Source organism: Ornithorhynchus anatinus, chromosome 2, assembly GCF_004115215.2.
Source record: "Ornithorhynchus anatinus isolate Pmale09 chromosome 2, mOrnAna1.pri.v4, whole genome shotgun sequence".
In the NCBI taxonomy this organism is placed as follows: domain Eukaryota; kingdom Metazoa; phylum Chordata; class Mammalia; order Monotremata; family Ornithorhynchidae; genus Ornithorhynchus; species Ornithorhynchus anatinus.
Genome location: NC_041729.1, coordinates 55,368,037 through 55,374,827, shown reverse-complemented (window position 1 = coordinate 55,374,827; position 6,791 = coordinate 55,368,037). Strand labels below are relative to the sequence as shown.

Sequence of the window (6,791 nt, the reverse complement as noted above, 5' to 3'; positions counted from 1 at the left end):
ACATACACACTCTCACACGTACACACTTATCCACACACACACATGCACTCAGACATACTCACATACACATTCACACACATACACACTCCCCCACACATACGTACACACGTAGACACACACACTTAGACATGCCCAAATATATATTCATACCCATATACACTTACCCTCCCCCCCACATATACACATGTACACTTAGATATGCCCACAAAAATATTCACACATACACACACACGCACACACAGGGTTGTGCACACATGGGTAGACGTGGGCCTGCCCGAGCCAGGACGATCCTCAAAGGGTAGCCTGGGGGTGTGCAGAGCATTGTGACGCCCCATAAGTTCCGAGGTGCGAGGTGCGGAGGCAAGCAGGATCCCGCAGCCACTCCGCCTCACTGGCCTCTGGCTACCCCCAAAGGCGGCTTTGGCTCCAGGGCCACAGACGGGTTCTGAGGCGGCCCTGCCCTAGCAGGGACCTAAACCCCGTCCTTAAAAATAAAACATGCAGTCCCCACCCTCAAGGCAATTACAAGCTTGCTTTGTTTGGTTGGACAATGAATGTATCTTCCTTGTCCACTGGGAATGTCCTGTAGTGTCCTTTCTCTGTAAACTCCCACGGTGCCCAGGTCAGTATTGGGATCCTCTCTCTCCTTCCACCCACACACTCATTCTGTCCCCAAATCTTGTTGGTTCTACTTTCACAACCATTGCTAAAATCCGCCCTTTCCTCTCCAAACTGTGACCGAGCTGATGCAAACACTTATCCTAGTCTGCTTTGACTACTGCATCTGCCTCCTTGGTGACCTCCTCGCCTCCTGCCTCTTTCCACTCCAGTCCGTATTTCACTCTGTTTCCCGGATCATTTTTCTACAAAAAACATTCAGTCCACATCTCTCCAGGCCCGAAGAACCTCCAGTGGTTGCCCAGCCACCTCCAAAATCAACACAAACTCCTTACCATTGGCTTTAAAGCAGTCAATCCCCTTGCCCCCTCTTACCTTGCCTGATTTCTTACGACGATCCAACGTACACCTTTGGCTCCTCTGATGCTAACTTGCTCGCTGTAACTTGATCTCGTTTATTTTGCCACCGACCCCTGGCTCGTGTCCTCCCTCTGACCTGGAACTCCTTTCCCCTTCATAGATGACAGACAGCTGTTCTCCCCACTTTCAAAGCCTTATTAAAACCACATCTCCCCAAAGGGGTTTTCCCCAACTAAGCCCTCATTTCTCCTACTCCCTCTCCCTTCTGTGGCACTTATTCAACTGGATCTGTACCCTTCAAATACTCGATGTTCACCCCACCCTCAGTTCCACAGTCCTCGTGTACATATCCGTACTTTAATGCCGGTCTCCCCCTCTAGACTGTAAGCTCTTTGTGGGCACGAAATGTGTCTAACCACCTCTGTCGCGTTGCATTTTACTGCACAGAGTAAGCCCTCAGTTGACGGATTGATTCATCGATTATTGACCCGCTGACCGAATGGCTAGGTTTGATTGTGATTCAACAATGAAATTTCAGTGGCACTAACATGACTGATGAGTTTATGTCGTTAGATACCCGAGCCTGTTCCCCCCCGCTCCCCCGCCCCTGGTCCACATTGAGGTTTGTGATCACATACTGGCATGACTTGCCTGCCTTTGTCTCTACCACCGATCCCATCCCATGTCTCTGAGAGGGGCTAGAAATAACTCCTTGTGCATATTTTTCATCCTATCTGGGGCCATAAACCCCAGAGTCAGCCTGCCTCCTTCACACGGGTTTATATTCTGCCTCTATCACCACCCCGCAAAGCTGCTTGCGTCTTCCGGTGTTGCCGTTTGGCTTCAAGGAAGCTCTGGGAGTCAGCAGAGAAAGTTGTCTCTCAGGGCCTTGCTATGAGGTGAGGGAGATCAGTGCCAGGGCTAGTTTGACCAGCACCATCTTCAACCAAACCGGGCCTGTCTCTACACTACTATCTGAGAGGTTTCAGGACCATCCACCACGTTTCCATCCACCGCCCCCCACCCCCCGCCGAGAAATGGGGGTCAGGAGAGGACAATGGGCATTTTTTCACCCCGAGCGCACACATGGGAGGGGAGGAGGCGGGCTGAGTGTCCAGAATGACAAGGAAGGTCTGATGAAGGTCAAAGAGTTCCCATCCTACTGAAGTAGTCTTTAATGATGGAATTGAAATTCTGAGAAGCAGCGTGGCCTACTGGATGGAACACGGGTCCGGGAATTTGAAGGATTGGGTTCTAATCCCAGCTCCACCACTTGCCTGCTGGGTGACCCTGGGCAAGTCGCTGAACTTCTCTGTGCCTCAGTTACCTCATCTGTAAAAAGGAGATTAAGACTGTGAGCCCCACGTGGCACGTGGACTGTGTCCAACATGATCAGCTTGTACCTAGCCCAGAACTTAGTACAGTGTCTAACACATAAGTTATCTGTTTAGTTGCCACTGCTTTTACGAGATGTTCTTCCCCTCGACTCTATTTATTGCCATCGTTCTCGTCTGTCCGTCTCCCCCGATTAGACCGTAAGCCCGTCAAACGGCAGGGACCGTCTCTATCTGTTGCCGACTTGTTCATTCCAAGCGCTTAGTACAGTGCTCTGCATATAGTAAGCGCTCAATAAATACTGTAAATACTATTGAACATAAAAGCTCTTAACAAATATCACACACGACAAAGAATTGCCATCGTCCATTTACTTCAGGGGGTCGGAGTTTATGGCCCCAGAGATTCCCACCACCTCCGTTTTGAAGCCGGTTCAATGTCCCACATCAGTACAAGTAGCCCCAAAGCAAGCCTGCTCACACTCTAAGGATTGAGCGGCCTCAGTGACTTGCCCCGTCCCCCAGAGGGTGAACATGGCTAGCGATGCCTTGACCCCAGAGGCCAGAGGTCAAAAACCATCGGGTGGAGACATGTAAGCTATGGAAGGCAAAGATTTCCAAACTGCAGGGAACGTGTCTACCGGTTCTGTTGTAGTATACTCTCCCAAATGCTTAATACGGTGCTCTGCACACAGTAAACTCTCAGTAAATACGGTTGATTAATTGATTGCGTTGGTAAAGTAACTGACTGGCAGAGGCCTGGAGTTGGGGAGACACCCACACAGGCCTAAGGAAATGTCTGACAGGGAAAACATATGAGCAAGCAAGGGGTCACCATGGGGACCTATTGGCCCAACTCCACCACCCTAAGGACCGTGACCAGGGTGGACTATGTCACAGGGATGGAGAGAGGGTAGAAGAGAACGCTAAGAGGCTGTGGGACACATCTTAGGGGCAGCTGGGCCAAGCGGGAGTCTGAAATCACTAACCCCCCAAACAGAGGACATCTCACACAAGAGGAGAGAAACCAGAGGGTGGGTCTGCCTCTGGGAGAGGACAGTTAAGCTGCCTTCTCTGGCAGCTTCCTATAGAGGATGCAGTCTGGAACTTAACGGTCTCAGAGGCCAGCACCTTCTTCAGAAAACCCGAGGAAAACTGCCTCAGAGGGTCTTGCTGGGAAACGAAAACTGCCCAAGTGAAATTGAGCCTTCCCCCAAAGCTGCTAAATAGGGAACCCAAGATCCAGGGCCATTCCAGAGAACTGGGCCACCCCTGAGGCTGCCGGGCCCAGGCTATAGAGAACCAGGACTGGGCCCGAAGCCAAACCGCACCCCCTGCCCAACCCCCGTGACCTCCAAGCTCGGTTGGTTCAGAAAGCAGAACACTCCCCTGGTCCACTCCCCGGGAGCCACAAACTCGGGGGGGGGGGGGGGGGGAGGGTTGGTTTGGTTTTTTTCGTGGTATTCGTTAAGCACTTACTATATGTTGATCCCTATTCCAAGAACTGGGAGAGATACAGATCAATCCAGCTGGACACAATCCCTGTCCCACATGGGGCTCACCTTCTAAGTAGGAGGGAGAACAGGTATTTAATCCTCATTTACAGTGGAGAAACCTGTGACTCACCCAAGGTCACACAGTAGGTAAGAGGTTGAGCCAGGTCCTCTGACTACAAGGCCCAGGCCCTTTCGGCTAGGTCACACTGCTTCCCTTACAGTTCTCTTCCTTTACAGTTGTTCAAGGCTCCCAACCTGGTGACTTTGAGGAAAAACATGAAAAAGGTGAAAAGGACATCAGTACTTTCCTGAGAAAGTTTTCCAGGAGCGAACCTCTAGCCTGCAAGCTGGGAACGTTCTACCAACTCTGTTATACGACACTCTCCCGAGTGCTTAGTACAGTGCTCTGAACACAGTAAGCCCTCAATAAATACAACTGACTGATTGATTGAACCACTCCTGGATCCCTGTCGTGTCTCTGGAAACAGCGTTCCGCTTGTCAAGGTGCAGCCCCGTGTTGTTTCTACTGTTCCTGGGAGCAGTTGGTTCCGGCCACTTTTGGAGGCTGGCCCTGAATGGTGCTCCTGTTGTGCTAATTATTTAATTTTGCAAATGAGAAAGGCAAACTCATAGGCAAAGTGAGGTAATATGCAAATTGGTTTTGATAATCCAAGTTTTCTCCTGGATGGGTTGGAGACTTCCGCTATCCCTTGTCTGGTTCTCCAGTTCTGCAGCCCCTCTCAGAGCTCAGCATATTATTATTACTACTGTCTTTCTCGCCTTGAGAATTAGGTGGTGTCCCTGGCCCAGGACTTCTAATGGGTCCTTCTGAGGCCTCACCCAGCTCTGTTCTGAGTTCTCTGGGATGAACGTCAAAAATAACAATCCTGGGGGAGGCTAGAGATACCTCTCCTTATTTTATAGATGGGAAAACTGAGGCCTGAAGAGTGTGTGTGTGTGTGAGTGTGTGTTTTGATTGGGGGCCAAGGACGGGGGAGTCATGCACAGTCTCAAGCCCTGAAACAGCCTTCCCTGTCAGAGCCTGCTGGGCAGTCGATCAATTAATCGTAGTCACTGAGCATTTACTGTGTGCAGAACACTCTACTAAGTACTTGGGAGGATAGAGTACAAAGCACTGGTAGACATGTTCATGACTCACAAGGAGCTATCAGTTTAGAGCGGGATACAGACATTCAAATAAATTGCAAATATGTACGTAAGGGCTATGGGCTGAGAGTGGGTTGAATAGCAACTGCTTACAAGGGTACAGATCTAAACGTCTGGGAGACTCAGAAGGGAGAGGGAGGAGGGGAAATGAGGCCTGCTCAACCAAATGTTGAGAGAGAAGACTTTCCCCTCTATCTGATCCCAAGGCACCTGCTGGGCTTTTCCTTTAAAAATCTCCAAAATGGTTTTCCAAGCTGCCTCATGCACCCCCAAGCTACGTCCTCACATCTGATGCTACCCAGCGCAAGGAGCCTGGAATGCGGAAACTCATTTCCCCATTTTCATTTAACCCTGAAAGTGAGGCTGACTTCTCTAAGAGGCCTGATGGGGACTCCAGACTGGGCTCCTCTGGAGCTTGGGGGTCATTTGAAGGGCATCGGGGAGGGCCGTTAAGTTGCTTGAATGAAAAGTCTCCGATGACATGAGATTCCCCACTGGGCCACCGCCTGTTTTGCAGGAGGGAGCAGACTGGGGTTCTGGCAGCATTAAATGAACGTGGGAAATCACTTTCCCCAGTGCTTAATACCAGAAAGCGCTGGTAGAAAGCGCTCAAAAAGTACCAATCATCGATCGATCGACCTGGCCAGGTCGGCCATTTCACTCATCCCACCGTCAACAAAGGTCACGCTCCCGGCTCTGATTTTCTTTGGACGCTCACTGGCTGGGGCGGCGGCCATTGTAACACATCACAGCCGAGGTGCAGGCAACTGAGGTAACAGAAGGGGGGCCAGCCCCTCCCCCGCCCCTTCCCCACCCCCGGCCCCCCCCCCTCCGGGACCCTATAAGAGAGGGCGACTCTCGGCCCCAGCCACAACACAGAAGTCTACCACCGAGACAGGTTGGCTGGCTCAACCACATGCAAGCGCCCCTCTGCTGATCTTGAAGGCCACAGACCCACCTAAATATGGCAAGATTCAGGCGGAGCCGCAGCCGCAGCCGCAGCCTCTACCGTCGCCGGCGGAGGAGCCGCCGGGGCGGCCGCCAAACCAGGTCCAGGAAGCTTAGCCGGCGGAGCCGGAGAAGAGGGAGAAGCAGGAGGAGGAAAGGTAGCTATCACTGAGTGGCCTTTTTCCACTGCCCTGGAGAGGTTGGCCTTCCGGGTCGTGCTTCCCACATCCTCGCCTCACGTCTGTCCTTCTCTCCCCTAGGCAGACGCAGCAGGAGATCTTCTCGCAGAAGCAGGAGAAGAAACTGAGAGCCACTCTCCACGCTCCTGCTCGAGAACACATGCCACCCGAGTCATCTGAGACCCCCTCGACCTCGCCTGCCTGAGATCCAGACCGACCCACCCCCCCAACATTGTGCAGACTGACCGATGACTGCCCCGAGGACCAGGAGCCTGCTTCTGAACAAATGCCACCTGCGTGACAATAAACCTTGAATACTCATCTCTGGCTAAATTACCCTTATGTCCTGGCAGGAGGAAATAGGCATGAGGGGCGGGATGGGGTCGGCGAAGAGGAAGGTTGGGGACACGCTAATCAAAAATAAAAAGCGAAAATCTCTAGGAGTTTCATAAAGTAAAAACTTTCCCCAGGTAAAAACCGGATTATCAAATGGATCCTCCACAATTTGGGGGACATCGGGTGACCAGGAATAGGCACCTGCAGCCGCTATCTAAAAGTTCCAGTCTGGGCTGCCCAGTGCGGAGATGTAGCGGGCTAAACAAATTATTTCTCAATTACAACTCTGGGGAACCTGGGAGAGGGAAGCCCTGCCTCTGATGCTTCCCAAGCTCAGCAAAGCGGTATGGGTT

The 6,791-nt window shown here is 51.8% G+C and overlaps 1 long non-coding RNA gene across 1 annotated transcript; it reads left to right on the top strand.

Annotated features, from left to right (window-relative positions):
* Positions 1–5,833: 5,833 nt before the first annotated feature.
* On the top strand, positions 5,834–6,423 carry LOC103170735. Its single transcript, XR_486367.4, has 2 exons — positions 5,834–6,081; positions 6,184–6,423. It is a non-coding gene; the product is annotated as an uncharacterized LOC103170735 (long non-coding RNA).
* The last annotated feature ends 368 nt before the right edge of the window (positions 6,424–6,791 follow it).